General features: G+C 45.5%; 1 protein-coding gene across 5 annotated transcripts in view; it reads right to left on the reverse strand.

Annotated features, from left to right (window-relative positions):
* Positions 1–18,480, reverse strand: part of LPAR3 (lysophosphatidic acid receptor 3) — a 102,588-nt gene that overhangs the window by 61,830 nt on the left and 22,278 nt on the right. The window contains exons 1-2 of one of the 5 annotated variants that reach the window (XM_019837345.3): positions 4,057–4,612; positions 3,239–3,338 (exon numbers count right to left, since the gene is read on the reverse strand). The exons of 1 other annotated variant lie outside the window; for it this stretch is intronic. The gene's annotated coding sequence lies outside the window, so the exon portion shown is untranslated. Of the gene's footprint in view, positions 1–3,238; positions 3,591–4,056; positions 4,613–14,114; positions 14,318–14,590; positions 14,741–18,480 lie in introns of those variants that run through there. 3 more of the 5 variants (XM_023258864.2, XM_019837346.3, XM_045036118.1) reach the window with 3 other exon arrangements.

Below are 18,480 nucleotides of genomic sequence, written 5' to 3' on the forward strand. Positions count from 1 at the left end.
AGTGATTTACCCACGGCAATAGGGGTTATAGAAAACACAGGTGATGGCACTGGATTCCAGTGGATCCCTGCATTCTGGAGTCTACCTCATCGATGTCCTTCAGTGTAATCCAGGACCCGGCCCAGCTCTACCTGTGTTGCTGGTCTTACACACCATGGAAATAGATGGCATGGATCAGTGTGAAGTTGGGCTAAGGATTAGCCAGGTTTGAAACCAGATGCTGCACAGAAGGGGATCAGTAGACTTTCCCTTACAATCAGTAGAGGGCAGGGGAGGGTAATGACAACCTGAGCCAAGGGGGCACTGCTGCCTGATGCGAGGCAAAGGCAATGCAGACATATGACAAGGGTGACACATGGGTGGGCACCACCGATCCATCCCCCAGTGGCAGGGCCAGCTGCGGGGAATCCTGAGGAAGTGCTGCTCTCCCAGAAGCTCTATGGCCTGCAGCCTTGGTGGAAATGCTACACTGGTAGACGATCTTTACGTTCATTCAGTTTTGAGAGAGAGAAAGAGAGAACAGAGAGGTGGCACAAGCAGGGGAGGGACAGAGAGCCACACAGAATTCCAAGCAGGCTCCAGGCTCCGGGCTGTCAGCTCACAGCCTGATGCAGGGCTCGAACTCACAAACTGGGAGACCATGACCTGACCCAAAATTGGGCACTTAACCGACTGAACCACCAGGTGCTCCTGACGATCTTTAGACTCTGGAGACACCAGCCTAACATAGTCCCTGACTAGGCACAGAAGCTTGCAGGCTCAAAAGCACTGAGAGTCGTCCCTATTCTAGAATTCTTCTCCTCTCTCTCACTCTTCCACCTGCTCCCTCCAATATGAACACAAACATGGCTGGGGGAGATGAGAAGCCATCCTTGCTTCCGGAAGTTAAGACAAATCCATACTACTGGAACTTTCCTACACATACACACTGATTTTCCTGAACTGACTTTTTATTCACTAGATTCTGACTCCTTTTAGCCACTGTTGGGAAGGACTCCTGGGGTCACACTGTAGGCGTGTCCTCTACCCCAGAGTGAGCCTTTCCCACCAGACAGTGAGCTTCTCAAGGGCTGCCAACAGTTTCTTACTTAAATTTGCACACCGGACGCACAATACAGGGGCATGGAGCAGATACACAACAAATGTTTGGCTCACGGGTTGGTCAGTTTCAGTCAGCTGGTGGGAAGCAGAGGAGGTGGAAACTTGATCACATTGTGTTGACTAATGCTCGGGAGATACAGGAGTGAAAAGAAAGTACAGGTATTCTCCCAAGAAATTTCGCGGAGAAATACTAGGTACCTCTTCGATGGCATTCAACACACTTTATTATAATTTATTTGTCTTAACATCACTTCCAAAAACCTGTTGGGAGCAGAGCTGGTATCCTGCCTCCCTGTTCTTCGAGATGCAAACAAGTATTTGCTTATCATCAGCACAAAATAAAAATGTGTTCAGTTTTAGTAATTCCCCAATCCTCTCCTTCCCGTCCTCTTTCCCTTTGGTCCACTGTGGAAGTTGACAAATAGTCACCCCCTTCTTGATACTCCCCACCTGAGCCTCTGTGACCCCATTCTTTCCTGGTGTTTTCTCCTAGCCCTCTGTATCGCTGCCCCGTTTTTCCATCAGTCCTGCAGTATACATACTCCTAGACTTGTTCTCAGCCTCCCCTTCTCTTCCCTTTAAACTTTCTCCGACCCGAACTACTACTACTTAAATGATCTTCTCTATGTGGATGACTCCTGAACAATGATCTCAAGCCCCGACACCTCTCACACAGTCTCATTCTAAGCTCCCAAACTGCCTTCAAGATAAACAAGAAGAAAGTTGGCATGAAGACAGCACATATGTAGGTTGGAACTCTCATCTTCCTTTCAGCTCTTGGAGATAACGGGACCACAGTGAAAAATACAGCTGCAAGTTTAAACAGCAGGGTTTTAGTGCCGGGAGATAGAATGATGGTGGTCTCAGGCCTCACAAGTTGTCCGTGGTGCAGCACACAGAAGTTGGCAGAGAGGTTTGTAATCGGACAGACTTTGTCCCACTCACACTGGCCAGGCCCTTGTATGTTCTCTTTCCTGGATGTTTTGCTGAGGCTCAGGGTAGACTAGCGGGGCCACCTTTTTCCTGATGCCCCACTGGGTCCCAACTACTGCAGTGTTCTGGGCTCTCAACTTGCTCCTGCTCCAGCACTTGGGATACAGCGTTGGGGATTCTAACTCGGCTGCAAACCTGAGTCTATGCTGGCTGGGCTTCCCCCAGAGAATGGTTCTCAGCCTCTTCTCCAGTGAACTTCCCCTTATTAACCTTACCATACAGCAGGGCTCTGACCCTCAGGCTGCAAAGAAGGACTGGCCGGGCCCTAGATTCCATTTCTAAGAAGTCCTGTTCTGTGTGGTAGGACACTAGACTCATTCTTCTAGCTCCTTTGCCCATAAGTGTATACTGCCCTGAGACTGCTCTCATGACTTTATTTCATTTTTTTTTAATTTCTCATTTGAGAGAGAGAGAGAGAGAGAGAGAGAGAGAGAGAGAGAGAGAGAGAATGAATGAATCTCAAGCAAGCTCTATGCCCAGTGCAGAGCCTGATGTGGGCTTGATCCCAGAACCCTGGTATCATGACCTGAGCTAGAATCAACAGTTGGCTGCTCAACCGACTGAGCCACCAGGCGCCCATGATTATTATTATTATTATTTTTGTATCAGTATTTAGCTTACGTTCTATGGCTCAGACTGCTAAGTCGTTTTCCAGTTGGAAAGAACTCCATTCCCCGCCTCCTTGCAGCCAGGTTGGCCACATGACTAAGTTCTCACAATGGAATGTGAACATAAGTGAAGTGAGCTACTTCCAGGTTAGCCCTGGTTAGCCCTGTGTGCTCCTCCGTGCTCTTTCACTTTCCTGCAAACAGGAATACAGTCAGCTCTGTGATTCAGCACTAAGCATTCAGACCAGGGCAGAGCGCTAAAGGAGCATGATTCAACAGAGTGCAAGGACAAGTTTCTATCAGTAAGGAGAGAAGTACAGAAATCACAAATAAACACCTGGAAATGTTTACAGCACTTTGACATTACTGTGAAATACAAAGTGCGTGATCAGTGGCTCACAAAACACAACTATTGGTTTTTGCTGTATTGGAAAGAAAGAAAACCAGCCTTTCAACAAAGAGAGTTTGAGAAGCATTGCCCTAGTGGATGGTGGGAAAACAAGAAGAAAGGGACTCTTCAAACCCTAAGCACTCACCTCAGGACTGTCAACAAGAGAGAAAAATAAACTTCTGTCTTCTTCAAGGCACTGTGTATTGAAACTCTGCCCAAGAAGCCCGCAGCTCTAGGTGAAGGTGCTGGAATGAAATAGAACGTGAACATGCATTGGCTGTTCCTTCCTTGCAGCTTTTAGCAAAGCATTACAAGAAAGAGATGAGCTCAGGCAAGAATTGTTTGTAAGTAGGTGTACAGGAATGGACACCATCTTGAAACTGGGGGATTAGAAAAGTTAACTGCTTCTGTGACCCCAGAGAGCAAAAGATGGTATCACCACTCAGAGCCTTTCTTGAAGGTCTATCAATAAGATGTCCCAGTGAAGCAAAGGAAGACAGGCCTACAGTAAAGATCAGAGTAAAGGTGCACCATCCTGCCCATGGCTATGTTTTAGAGGATCTGAAGGTAGAGACCAAAGAAGGGGGAAGACAGAGGTGGGCCAAGCACAGAAGGTAGGAAATAAGGCAAGCTTAAGAACCTGGTCAAGAACCAAGAGGATGTGGTAACTGGTTAACGGAACAGACCAGAAAGCCAGGGAACTTTTTAAGGTATTGTATTACCACAGCTGGGCCTGGAAAGGCCCCTGTTCACTCTTCCCCAAGAAGCACACTCTCCCACACCCATTTCAGATACGGCCACAGACGGACAAGGAAGAAACTTCACAGGAAACAAAGTCAAAGTCAGGGTCCTTGTGAGGCCTCTCCTGGAGAGCAAACGCAGGGACCACCCACAGAATTTCCCCACCGCCAGGGCAGAGAGCTTTTAATTCCTGCCCAGCACGGCTTCATTCTTTTTATGCACCTGTGACTGCTGCGTGTCTCCTGTTCTTCTGAATGGGAGCTTGTTTTATTTTTAGGTGGTTTTCTTGTCCCTCCTCCTCCATCATATACCAGCTGTTGGTCAGTCAGAATAAAGAAAGAAAGGAACATTCTATGACGAGTCTATAAAAAACAGAGATTAGATAAGAAAAGGCCACACCAGGGGCGTCTGATAAACTAAACCCTTTCAAGGAAAGCATGGGGGGCCATGTCACATAGGAGGGGCTGGGTAATAATGGGGAAGGAGTGGAAGCTTCAGCATCAGCTGGACCTGAGTCAGATGTAGGCTCGTCACACTCACAAATGGCTCTAACCCGGCACACCGATGATGCAGTCAGGGCCTCTTCCTTTCTCTATAAAAATGGCACCATAACTACAGTGACTGTATGGGGTTGGTGAAGGATTAAATTAAAGCAATGTTTACAAAGTGATTGGCGAGATGCCTAGCACATAGGAAGTAATACAATGGCAAACAGTACTTCCTAAGAAAGTCAGATAACTCAAATTTTCTTTAAAAAATCAATGGAATATACAGCCAGCATTCTGGAAGTTTAACTGTTTGTGCTCTAACATCTCAATTTAACAACGAGTGATGACAAAGTCATCCTACATCTACCCTAAAATAACTACAGGCCAGGAACGAAGTTCTCCCTGCCTGAGAATGTGCCCAGTGCTGTGGTGACTAGGCTTCAGGCACTGCCACCTCCTTCTGCTGCTGCCCGAGACAGAGCAGGGAGGCAGGGATGGAGAAGGAGGTAGAGGAGGGAGAGCAGAGACACCACGGTGTGGTAAAAGAACCCAGACTTCACGTCTAGGTTCAAACACCAGCAGGTGAACAGGTGAGCAGAGTGGACAAAGAGCGTGGCTCCTGTTGCAAACATCATGCTCAGCAGTGGGAAACTGAGAGCCTTTCCTCTAAGATCAGGAACAAGACAAGTAGCCTCTGGCCACTTCTTCTCAACACAGTACTGGAAGTCGCAGCCAGGGCAATTAGGCAAGACAAAGCTATGAAAGGCATCCACATGAGAAAAGGAGAGTAAAATTGTGTCCATTCACAGATGACATGATCTTATACACAGAAAACCCTAAAGGTTGCACGCAAACACAAACACACACAAAAATGTCGGGACTAATAAGTGAATTCAGAAAAATTGCAGGATACAAAATTAACACACAAAAATCAATTGCCTTTCTATACACTAACAATGAACAATTCGAAAAGGTAGTTAAGAAAACATTCCCATTTACAACATCAAAAAGAGTGAAATACTGAGTAATAAACTTAACTAAAGAGGGAAAAGACTTATACACTGAAAAGTACAAAACATCAATAAAAGAAATAAGAGACACAAATAAATGGAAAGACATGCTATGTTAACAGAAAGGAAGCCTCAATATTGTCAAAATGTCCATACTATTCAAAGTGATTTAAAGATTCAGAACTATCCCTATCAAAATCTCAGTGGCCTTTTTTTTAAATCCTAAAATCAATATAAAACACAAAGGACCTCAAATAACCAAAACAATCTGGAGAAAGAAGAACAAATTTGGAGGCTGCATACTTTCTGATTTCAAAAAGTATTACCAAGCTATAGTAATTAAAACAGTATGGTACCAGCAAAAAGACAGACATCTAGACCAACAGAGCAAAATACAGAGCCCAGAAATAAATCCATGTGTGTATGGTCAACTGACCTTCAATAAGGGTGCCAAGAATACACAATGGGGAAAAGACAGTCTCTTCCACAAACGGTGTTGGGGAAACTAGATGTCCACATGCAAAGGAGCATGGCTTCTGGAGCTACATGGCCTGAGTCTGAAGTCTTCCTCACCAGCAAGCTAAGTAAGGGATTTCCTCATCTGTAAAATAGGGATAATAATAGTATCTAATTTCTCAGACTGTTGGCAGATTTAAATCTGACACTTAGGATTCATTCCTTTACAGCCATTATCAATAGGGCCTTGGGAAAGTTACTTAACCTCTCTGACCCTCCATTTCCTCTGGTGTAAAGGGGAGACAAGCTCTACCTTGTTGGGCCACTGGGTGATTAGGACAAAGTGAATGAAATAGCCAATGGAAAGACCTCAGCCCACTTCCAGGTCCAGAAGAAGTGTTCAAAGTGAGTTCACATCTCTTCCCATTTGATCCTGTGGTGAGATGGGCAGGGTAGCATTCTCCACGTTCCAGAGAAGAAAACTAAAACTGGGACAGACTGATTCTCTCTCACCAGCACTCATCCTTCTGGCCCAGGGTCCTTGGACCACACTGACTAACGGAGCCCTTTTTCGGTACTTAATTCTGCGCCCCCATGAGACATGAAATATTCAGGTTTGCTCTCCATAATGACATTAATGCCTTTTGCAAACATTTACTGATTCTAGAAGAAACAGAATATGATTATGGTAAACAGCAACAAAATTTGTAAGCATACCTCTACTTATAAGTTTTGTTTTTTTTTTTAATTTTTTTTTTCAACGTTTTTATTTATTTTGGGGACAGAGAGAGACAGAGCATGAACGGGGGAGGGGCAGAGAGAGAGGGAGACACAGAATCGGAAACAGGCTCCAGGCTCTGAGTCATCAGCCCAGAGCCTGACACGGGGCTCGAACTCCTGGACCGCAAGATCGTGACCTGGCTGAAGTCGGACGCTTAACCGACTGCGCCACCCAGGCGCCCCTCTACTTATAAGTTTTGACAAAAGCTTATGGGAAACAGTCCATACCATGAAATGAAAATGACAGAATAAAACTCTAAATACATAACAAAAAATAGCAATGATTAGTCAGTTTGCCTGTTTCAGAGAATGTTCAGAAAAACAAGCAACTGGATTTACCTCTAACACCCTGAATGATCTAACTTAAGAAACACCTTCTCCAACAGCATTGTACTTTCCCCATCAACACAATAGAGTCTACCATTTGAACCAGACCACAGAATTCAATCATCTGACTTGTAATAAATTAGACTGGAAATTAACTGAGAAAGACCAGTCATGACCTAGTCCTGTGGACATTCATTTTCTTTTCCCTCTGTTAGATATTCATGGAATTCGCACACATGGAGAGTTACAAACATGTAATGGGTAAGTTCCGCTGTCCTATCATAGTGAATTCTACCCAACCATTGATTCCTCTCATCCCTGTCCAGTTAACATTTCCTCAGTGTTCATTATATGCAGAAGACAGGCAAAGATGTACAAACACGTACAAGGATGTCAAATGGGAGCGCCTGGGTGGCTCAGTCAGTTAAGCATCTGACTCTTGATTTCAGCTCGGGTCATGATCCCATGGTTCATGAGATCAAGCCCCATATTGGGCTCTGCACCTGACATGGATCCTGCTTAAGATTCTCTCTCCCTCTCTCTCTCTGCCCCTCCCTCCATGTTCTCTCTCTCTCTCTCTCTCAAAAGATAACTTAAAATTATTTAAAAAGAAAAAAAGAGGTCAAATGCCCGCAGGAAGCTTGTAATCTAGAGCAGTGGGTGCCTTAACCAGGGCTAATCCTCCATACACCCCTGCCCCAGGACATCTCCCAATACCTGCAGACATTTATATGGCAGACGCAACTGGGAGTGCTACTAGCATCCAGGGATGCTGCTACACATGCTACAAGGTACAGGACAGCCCCCACGACAATGAATTGTGCAGCTAGAATGTCAGCGGTGCCAAGGTTGAGAAACCCCAATCTAAAGGGTGAGATGAGAACTGGAAGTGCAGTACTTCCATGAGTTGAATATGGTGTGAGCTATAACAGAGACAAAAGTGAAGGGCTCTCAGATTGACGTTTAAATAGGCAAACAAAACTCGGTGTTGGCAAAGGTAGAGGGAAAATGGCATGTCCTCAACACACTGGCGAGAATGTAAATTGATCCAACTTCGGGGGAGTGCGATTTGGCAATATGTTATCAAAAGCTTTGTTTATACTATTTCGATCTTTGCTTTCATTCCCATCTTCTTCACGCTTCCTTTGCTTTCTCTTTTCTCTTCCTTCCCCAGAACTGAGGGGTCAGCTTGTGAGGGAGAATGCAGTAGGATGAGAGGCAGTTTGGGGAGTGGCACCGAGGCACGGGCAACATGTTAGGGAGCAGCAGAGACTGGTGAGCAAAGGGGCTGGAGGCTGATAACAAAGCTGCTTAGGCGCATGGGTTAGCAGGCCTGGCAGCCAAGGACAAGAGGCCGTGGGGACAGAGTCAGGCACAGAGGAGGCAGCATGGCCTTTGTGGTTGGGCCATGGGCAACTAAGAGTAAAATGCTGTAAAAACAAGTAAAATGTAAGTAAAAATAATGAAGATAAGCTTCAGTAGAAGCTAGACACAAGTTTCTAACTGCCAGAGAATATACGTACAAAGATATAAAGGGGTAAAAGTAGAAAGATCCCTGGGTGTTGGATTGGAGTTGGAGTATTTGTTATGAATTCATGATTTTATAATGTATGGCCTAATGTAGACAAATTTACGAATGTATATGCGTGCATATGTATATACATATATTTCCTAGCTCCGTCCAAGAGGTCTAAAACAAAGACACTCCAGTAACAATGGGCACATCAATCTTCCATATCTTAGTTTCTAAATATCATTCTTTACCAAAAGGGAGACTAACTAGGTCAGGGAAAGTACAAAGCAAGCCTGGAATATCTTGTGGTACCAGAACATTTTAAAATGCTTGGTGAATAATGGGGAGATCAAAAGGACACAGGAGCCAGCTTCGAGGGGCTTCCACTGGTCAAATGAGGACCATTTGAGCATCAAAATAAATAATGATGGTAACAGATTTCAACATTTTGGATACAAAGGGAATCCATGAATGCTTTCTAACGTAAATGAGTAAATACAGGAGGGAGAAAGAAAATTCTTCCTTACAGTATAATGCCAATGAATAAACGTGGGAGTGATGGAAATACAGAATCACCATGTGGCAACTTTCACAGAGGTGGCTGATTCAGGCAGAAGTCATCAATGACCGGTTATGCCGTAGGTGGAGGTTTAATGAGGAACAGGCTATTAACATAACCTCAGAGTACTTCCCCACAAACACCAATAAATCTCAAAGAAAGAAGTGGTGAATTTAAGGCGAGGAGAGCAGGCAGACACCAACATAAGCAGGTGCTCAAGGCCAATATTCCAGCAGCGAGAGTTTGACATGGTGTACCTTCCTTTTTTTTTTTTTTCCTTTATTTATTTTTGAGCGGCAGAGAGAGAACAAGCAGGGAAGAGCACAGAGAGGGAGGGAGAGAGGGAGGGAGAGAGGGAGGAAGAGAGGGAGGGAGAAAGAGAGAGAATCCCAAGCAGGTTCCGCACCATCAGCACAGAGCGTGATGCAGGGCTCAAACCCACGAACTGTGAGATCATGACCTGAGGGAAGTCAGAAACTTAACCGACTGAGCCACCCAGGTGCCCCAACATTGTGTCCCTAATGTGATGCACCAAGAAGAGCAAAGTCCTGCCAAGGTCACATGACCTGAGTCTGGTTCTGAAGAAACACGTGCTAGACCCAGCTGGAGAATCATCCTACAGCATGTAAGACCTGTACAAACGCAAGGATCTTAGGAACAGATTAAGTCTGAGGAACTATTCCAGAGGAGACATGACAAATAAATGTAATGTGTATCCTAGATAAAGCAAGAAAAGAGTGATCTGGGGGATGGCTGAAGAAATATGAGTGGGCTCTGTAGACTGGATGGTAGAGTTGTACCGACATCCATTTCCTGATTTGGTGTTACAATGATTAATTTTGCGTGTCACCACAACTGGGTTAAGGGATGCACAGATAGCTGATAAAATATTACCTGAGTGTGTCCCTGAGGGTGTTTCCGGAAGAGATTAGCACTTGAATTGGTGAACTAAAGATCGCCATCACCCAATGTGAGTAGATGTCATCTTCCATTGACAGAAGAAGGGGGAATCTTCCCTGTTGCTTGAACTGGGATTTATATCTTCCCCTGTCCCTGGACATCAGTGCTTCTAATTCTCAGGCCTTCAGACTCAGACTGAGTTACACGACCAGCTTTCCTGGTTCTCCAGATTGCAGATGGCACGTTATGGGACTTTTCCGCCTCTAGGACCCTATGAGCCAATTCTTATAATAAACATCCTCACTTACATCTATTTATGTCCTATTGGTTCCGTGTCTTTGGAGAACTCTAACCAATTCAAATGCCATGAGGATATAGGATATGATTATACTTATTTTCTCTTTGTCAGACCCATGTGACCCCAGGGAAAGGGCCCCCATTCAAAAGACTAACCTACTAAAAATCAACCAGGGCAGGAGGCACGTGAGTCAGTGAGTTCTATAAGTGGTCTCTTGTTTTGGTCTTCAATAACCAGTTACCGGCAAGGGCTTAACTTCGGATTTCTTTAGCTCTCCTTGGGGAGTGAATGCCTCTGACTGACTCCACTGCCCACCTTTGACTTAGATGATCTGAGTCGATCTGGGAGCAGCTCCAGAATTTCTGTAGAGGAGGGGCTTTGGGGCAGCTTATCTGTAACGGGAGACCAAGGAAGCCTCAAAGCTTCACTTACAAAGCAAGCACACTGCTTCTGTGTAGATTGCCTGTTTGTTTGGAGGGCCTTTGGGCAAACGGGTGGCACTTACACAGAGACTAGGGTGCCCTCCAACCCAGCCCTGCTACCTGCCAAGCCATCCCTGATGATGTCACAGAATCTGCACAGGGCTAAGTCAAGGCCAGGGCCAGGAGCACCTCCTGGAGGTGAAGACACAGGACTAGTTGATGAGTATTTAGGGGGGCTGACTAACATCTTTAGAAAGGGGTGGGGCAGGCTGTACTGGGCAAGTTGTTTTCCAGAGTGACACCTAGTCTGGCCCAGCCTAAGGTGTATGAATGATTCACACCTAAGGAGAGGAGGCAAGGTCCATGGGAGCTGGGTGATGTCAGGGGTCACAGGCAAGGAAGGAGTTTAATGTACCAGGCGGCAGGACAGGAGGAGAGGGGTCAAGTGCTGCAGAGGCGGGGCCAGCAGATGAAGGGAGAAGAGGAATAAGGAGAAGGACATCAGCCTCAAGAGTGAAGAGGGACAGGCGCAACCCAGGAAATCAGGACCCTCCTTTCGTTGGGCCTGGGCTGGCCCACCAGGCAGATCAGGCAGAGCACCACACATCTTTCAGAATGAATTCAATAATTAGCTTGTCTGTGGGGTGGAAATGTCTTGAGTTGGTGCAGTGCTTTGCAGAGCGAACCGTAGAGACCTAAGTTAGCAAGAAGGCACATGCCAGTGAGGATGGCATCAGGCACCCCAAGTTCATGTCTGGTGATTGCGTGGCCATGCTCTTCTGACTCACTGGCTGGTTAGCTAGCTCTGTGTTTTTGTCTACCAAGAACTGCGATGAGCAGACCGTACAGGTAACACTAAGAGGGAATTACTGCTTCTTCGGAACTTTGCCCTGTGCCTTCGATCACACAGTGTTAGGTCATCTCAGTCCTGAAATTTGTGTTCCCCATAGCACAGTTTCGCAGCCTCTGGCAGGATTTCCTCCGTGAAGTCTCATTCGACTTGGGAGGGCAGGAGAGACGGCTCCGGAGGGACTGCAGCAATGAGTACTTAGCACACCCAACACCCGTATGGAGACCCTACCACCCCCATGCAGCCTGCCTAGGGTGTCCCACATCTGGAGGCCCTGCCTCTTTAATTCCAACGTTTATGTGGTCCTCACAGGCACAAAGCTCTTTCACAGAGACGACTTAACGGCACCCACAACACATGCACGGCACCCACAACACAATGCACGTAGGTAGAAAAGGAATTATTATCCCTGTTATGTAAATGAGAAAACTGATTCAAGGATGACAGGCGATTTATCCAAGGTCACAAGACCTCACAAAGTGGAGCTGGGACTAGAACCAAACCCATGTTCTCCAACTGCCTAACTCGGTCAACTCTCAGGGCTTCTGCAGACAGCACCCCGCCCCTCACCTCCACCTCTCCCATCCTTGGCAGGACTAAGTTCCAGGGGACTCCTCCACATACATGCAGAATCCAGGATGAGGAACAAATGATCAGCAAGGCCAAAGAGGAGGAGGCTCAGTGCCTGCAGGAGGAATGATGGAAAGAAGAACAAAGGACCCAGGAAGGAAGGAAGCAAGCAAGGAAGTGCGTGGAACATCTCTAAGTCACCTACAGCTCGGGAATCTCTGTTGGCACTCTCGCCAGAACAACATGCGTTTGCACCCATGTTTAGCCAAATATCAGTCTTGGAGGAAAAGATGGCAACCAGCATTTAAGGAGCACTTCCTGTATATCAGGCACTCTGCTGAGTGCTTTCTCTTCTCATTTTCGGAGGTGGACATAATCTTCACTTTTACAGACAAGGAAATGAAGGCTTAGAGAAGTGAAGCAAGTATCCAAGGTCACAAAGCCTGGCCAGGAACAAAGGCTGGTCTGACGGCAAAGCCCTGCTCTTTTCCTTACACCACATTAATAATGCCTTGGGCCCCCGGCTCTGCCATTTAGAAGCTTGCAATCAGACTTAACCACTCTGTTGGGTATAATCACAGACCAGAAAGCATTCTGAACTAATGTACACTCCAAGGAGAATGGCTAATAGGTAATTTGAGTTATAGTAATTCCCATTTGAGTTACAGCAATTCCCCCTGCCCCACCCCAAAGAAATAAGAGGTTGGACTTAAGTTACGGTGATTTCTGCCCCCTCATCAAAAAGATGGAAAACATGGGGGCAAAGCAGTCAGCCTTGGGCATGTGTGCAAGACTTTGAGCAGGATGTGCCTCAACTGCTGCCTGGCTACACTTCTGTGTGCATCTGTCCTGTGTGTGGGTTTTGGAAAAATGAGGGAAAGCATGAACATGTTACAGACTCTCAGATAGGTTCATGACAGAAACAATCACGTGTTTCTATGTCTTCTGAGATCAGTCTTCATTCACAGAAACCACAGGCATATCTGTTCTACCAAACATCCTATGCAACAACCAGATACCTAAAATAGATCTGCCGTAACATACAGGGGCTGGTAGCTGATTTATGCATTTGTCAGATTTAGAAGACGGGATGTGTCATTTATATTTAAATCAAAGGCACAAAGTTTTAAACGTGAAAGATGAAAAAAGAAAACAAAAAATGTGCCCAAATGATCTACTTTTCTAGTTACGCAGTAGTGACGGTCAATAGAAGATATGGCCAGCAGCTTAGAAGTCCAGATCTAACATGTCCTAGTACACGATACTAGCTCCATACAGTCTCAAGGCACAAGAGACAACTCTGGAAGCTTATCTCAAGTACATAAACCTCACTGGCAGGATTTGTTTGCCGGTCTTTTTAGAATGGTCCTGTTTGTTTAGATAAGCATGATGTTAACAGAGCCAAAGTTGTGTGTTTCTAACTGTATAACTTCTAGTTGAAAAACTTCTAACTCACTGGACTCAGACCACACAAAATTGGGTCCCGAGTTTCAGGGAAAGCAGGGTTAGCAACCACTGATAGATCGTTCACCAGAAAGTGCAACAACTCTCCTTAACAATAAAAAAGTCCATGCATTGATGAAACGCCATGCAATGCATAGACTAATAACTCGCTGGTAAAGAAGAGATCATCTGTTTGTAGCTGGCATTTACTTCATCATCCAACTCATTAAAAAACAACAACAACAACATAAGTAGTTACCTTAAGAAGCTAAGTGACCCTTAACTTTTAAAGTAACATTCCAAGACCAGGTAATACTCTGGGCAGCAAAGGAGTGAGGAGGGAGAAATGTGTTGCAATGACAATAACAAATGACAGGGACATATTTTGTGGAAATTACTCAGTTAAAAATTGCTTTTGAGGCCCGTTTTAATGATTACCTTTATAAGACTAAATTGTGTGCCAATATTCAGTCACTACTCCAATTACAAGTTGAGAAACTTCTAAGCAATTTTGGGTAGTCACAACTTGCTCAGGGAAAGCAATAAAGTAACACTGCTACAGAACAAAGCACTTTTGTCTTCCGTTGGTGAGGGGGATCACGGGGACCTTCATTAACTCACCAAGCACCACCACCCACCACCCACCCCACTCCCCCAGTGTTACCAGTTTGTTAATAGTAACGATTGCACGAATCTTTATGCCTTGCAGACTTCGAGCTTTATCCTGCCACACCGTCGTCCCGGGCGTTAACCCGAGGCTGAAAAAGGTTAAATCCCTGGGCTCCACGGGAAAAACTCAGTTCACCATCAAGGGCTGTGAGGCCGGGCTGGAAAAGCAGCACCTGTGCCAAGGCAGAGCGGAGCCTGCGTCTTGCTCCCGGCGCCCAGCCCACCAGCCCACAGCACATGCAACGCGGATCCTGCATCCCGGTTGCTTTTCACCCCCAAGACAAAAAGTGGGGGCGGGCAAGATGCGCCACCCGGAGTTTGTCCCAGGTGCTTGGAGTAGGTTCGAGGCCCGGCTGGACGCCAGGCAAACCCGAAAAGCCGCGTGCCGGGCCCGGCGGAGGTGCGCCTCGGCCTCCCCAAGCGCGCCCCGGCCGCCCCGGCTCCGGGCACCCTCCCCGCGCCCGCACTCACCGCTCACGCTCGCCCGCCGCCGAGCCCGGGAGCGGGGGCCCTTGCGGCTGCTGCATGCCCTCGGGGCCGAGCGCAACGAGGCGACCGGGTGCCGGGCTCCGGCCGGGAGCGGGAAGCAGTGAAGGTTTAGACGGGCCGGCCGCGGCGCCCCTCCTCTCCAGCGGCAGCTGCTACACGCCCGGAGCCCGAGGAAAGTTTGGCGGAGCGAGGGGTGGCGCCGAGGGGGCGGAGGGGCCGCGTCCCCGCCCTGCCCCGTCCTGCTCCCGGCGTCCGACTGTTCCCACGAGAGAGCGCCCCCCACCGGCGAGGCACGGATCGGCGCACAGGGGCTCTCCTACAGCTGCCCTCCTGCCTGGGACTGGTCCCCAGAAGGGTGGCAGGCCTGGAGGAGTGATGGTGCCCACTAGAAGTCCGCTAGGACCCACAGGGCTTACAGAGCCATACCTCGGAGCCCGGTATTAAAGCGCTGTCCCTCTGTCTCTCCTCGCTCGTCGGGGAGAGATATGTTTGGAGTGGCTCTGGGTAAGTGCAGCCCACACCCACCTTCCCAGGGGAGGCAGGCTCACTGCCAGGCCAAATGCTTGCTCTAAAACTTGAACCTCAAAGCTACCCCAGGGTGCGGGCAGCCCCCAGAGGCCCAGGATGTTCGTGTGCATCTGGCCTGGAGCCTTTCCTAGGCACCTTTTTGTTGAAACAGGAAATTAAAAACAACAACAAACAACAACAACAACAACTTAAAGTTCTTATAAGAGGCTTCTTAACCTCCTGGGGTAAATAGTCCTGGGTACTTTGTTTTTCAAAGCTGAAATATAAAGCCACCACTGACCCACCTTTGGTAAAGAAAGATGCAAAGTAAAACAATGTCCTCAAGACTTTGTTCTCTCTGCACTCTGCAAAGTAAAACAAAGTCACAGACTTGCTGAAAGTTGGACCTTCCTGGTGACCTCACCAGAGAGAAATACTGTGAGGTCCTTCCTACTCATGCTTCAGAACCTTGGGAAACACTGACAGCATGTGCCCAGATATCTTCTTGTAGCCCTTGGCCATTCATTCATTCGTTGTTCATTCAACGTTGATATTGGGACTTCCTGTATGTCAACTAGGAACCATATCCTAGAAGACAAACTATATGGTAACCTGCCCCCTACCATCAAAGAAATTCTTTCTCTGAAGATAATGTTTTGTTTGTTATGGGATGAACCTCATCCCATAGGGCATGACATCCTCTGTACCTCAAATCTTCACAGGGATATGGCTAAATTTTGGTTGACATGTGCAGAATACTGTTGCTTCACTTGGGTGTTCAGAAAATTCCTGTGTTGCCTTGCAAATGAATGGTATAGGGAGGGCTACAACTTGCAAAGCTAGTGTTAAGAAAGATCCTGTTTACTGGAATAAGCAAAAACGTGGCAGATGATATATGAGCACAAGGTCAGGGGAGTGAACAGCTCAACTCCAACAGCACAGAGCTGAAAGGGCAACCACCAGCACCTAGTAAATGCTAATGTGTCGTGTGTTGAGTGAGTAAGCCGTTGTAACCCTAAACTGGCAACTGTAAACACCAGTTAAAGCCTTCTTTTACTGGAAATTTTTTCCAAGTTCCAAACAATTTAATTAGCAAAGGCACCAGGGAAACATAAATTATGTTGTAACTTGGGAACTTCCTGAACTTGAGCATTGGAAAGGAGAACAGGGTTTCTGTAAAGCCATATGTGATTACCTTTAATGCATGAGTCCTAAAAAAAAAAAAAAAAAAGAAGAGATTATGGTTAGCTGTTTTTGCAAAAGGAACCAGACATTCTAGCTAGATTATTATTATTTTTTTTTTTTTACAAATGTGGGTCAGGTCTGAGGGTAAGGCAAGAGAGTGAGCCAGAAAAGAAATGCAGAGGGAAAGAGGCTGGGAGAACATCCAGCTTGTAGACCTATGGGCAGGAACAGGACAAAAAGGGGACAAGAGGCAAAGGACAAGTAAAAAGAGACGTGTGGCCCCAAATTCTCATTTTTAAAAAGAAGCCAGAACCTTCTTTAAGTCTTTGTAGGGTCTATGATATCTCACTTCTCCACCAAAATGTTTTTATCAGTAAAACTAAAGCTGACATCAAAAATGACAAACGTCAAGCCTGAGGGTATACTTGGCCCTAAAGATCACAGGCTAGGAAGTCATTCAAAACTTTTTCAACAAACATTTGCTGATCAGCTTCCTAGGTTCAGAGTGTTGTGTTTTGTGTTCCTGGAGATACAAAAATGTATAACATTGTTTCTATAAGGGGAAGAGAGGTGCACTCCACAGTGCTTGACGGAAAGGAATTGTGATGGCTGAAGGAGCAATTATTGCCTTGGAGAAGCTATGTCCACCAGCGTCTCCTTCGCAGGGAATAAATGCTGCAAAATAAATACATGAACAAATAAAACTAAAAACCCAGGTTGCCCCCTCGTATAGTGAGAAGCAACACCACAAGACTCAGGCAAGACTTCTCCCCCTCGGGTTTTATGGAAAGAGGCCCATGTTCCTCTGGCCCCTACTTGCTTTGGACCTCTGATTGCATGGGCAGGAATTCACAGACTGCCTTCTCAACTTTTTTTTTTTTTTTTTTTTTTTTTACAGTCTGAACTGAATCTCTGTTAAATTTTGCTCATCTGTACTAATTAGCAATGAAGCTGCCTATAGCAGATGAATAATGTGAGAAAGTGAAGGGCAACTATAACGTGAGAGATGTAAGTGGTACCTGAAATAACAGTTAGCTAGAAGGTTCTGAGGAAAGCCTGTGCAAAAGCAAGGTGATTGCCCTGTAGAGTACTCATCAATTGCATGTAACTCCAAGTGGAGAGCAATAGTCACAGAAATAGTCAACAACTACCAAAATTAAAAATCAAACTCATTTAAATTGGGCAAACCATCTCATATGACTTATGTGAATCATTCAAAAATAATCCTTAGATTTTCATCTCATCGCTACTGAGTTCTGCATATTTTTATGCTTCAGAAAAGAGTAACCAATTTTGAAAACAAAAGTCATGATGGGAATCTTGTAGCAAAAATGAAAATATATTATAAAAACATAACAACTAGGGTGCCCCTCGACCCAGATTTCTTTCTTTCTTTCTTTCTTTTAACTTTCTCTTTATTTATTTATTTTTAAATTTACATCCAGTTAGGTAGCATATAGTGCAACAGTGATTTCAGGAGTAGATTCCCTAATGCCCCCTACCCGTTTAGCCCATCCCCCCTCCCACACCCTCTCCAGTAACCCTCTGTTTGTTCTCAATATTTGAGTCTCTTATGTATTGTCTCCCCCCCTCCTGTTTTTGTATTATTTTTGTTTCCCTTCCCTTATGTTCATCTGTTTTGTATCTTAAAGCCCTCATATGAGTGAAGTCATATGCTATTTGCCTTTCTCTGACTGACTAATTTTGCTTAGCAACTGACTAATTTTGCTTAGCATGTGGACCCAGATTTAAACCTGTCATCCAGGCATAATTCATTTGCAAAAGCAGCCTACTTCTGTTGATTAAATTATATGGTGAATTTAATTAATAATTAAAACAATATGGCACTGGTATAAAACTAGAGAGACAAAACATTAGAGAATAGCTATCCCATATAGAGATCATAGTAAGTATAAAAATGTTTATATTTGAAGAAGTTGGCATCCTAAATCAGTAGGAAGGGGAAGGCTTGTTCAGTCAATTGCCCTACTATATAATTGATTGACCTTTGGGGAAGAAATAAGGTTAGATGCTTATCAAAGTAATTCTCATATGCATGAAAGAGTTTGTTAAAAAGGAGAAAGAGTCATAAAACAATTAGAAGAAAATAAAGATTAATATTTATTTGATTTCAAGTTTATGATGAACTTTTTTTTTTTAAGACAGAGCAGGTGAAAATA

Source organism: Felis catus, chromosome C1 (genome assembly GCF_018350175.1).
Source record: "Felis catus isolate Fca126 chromosome C1, F.catus_Fca126_mat1.0, whole genome shotgun sequence".
Classification (NCBI taxonomy): Eukaryota; Metazoa; Chordata; class Mammalia; order Carnivora; family Felidae; genus Felis; species Felis catus.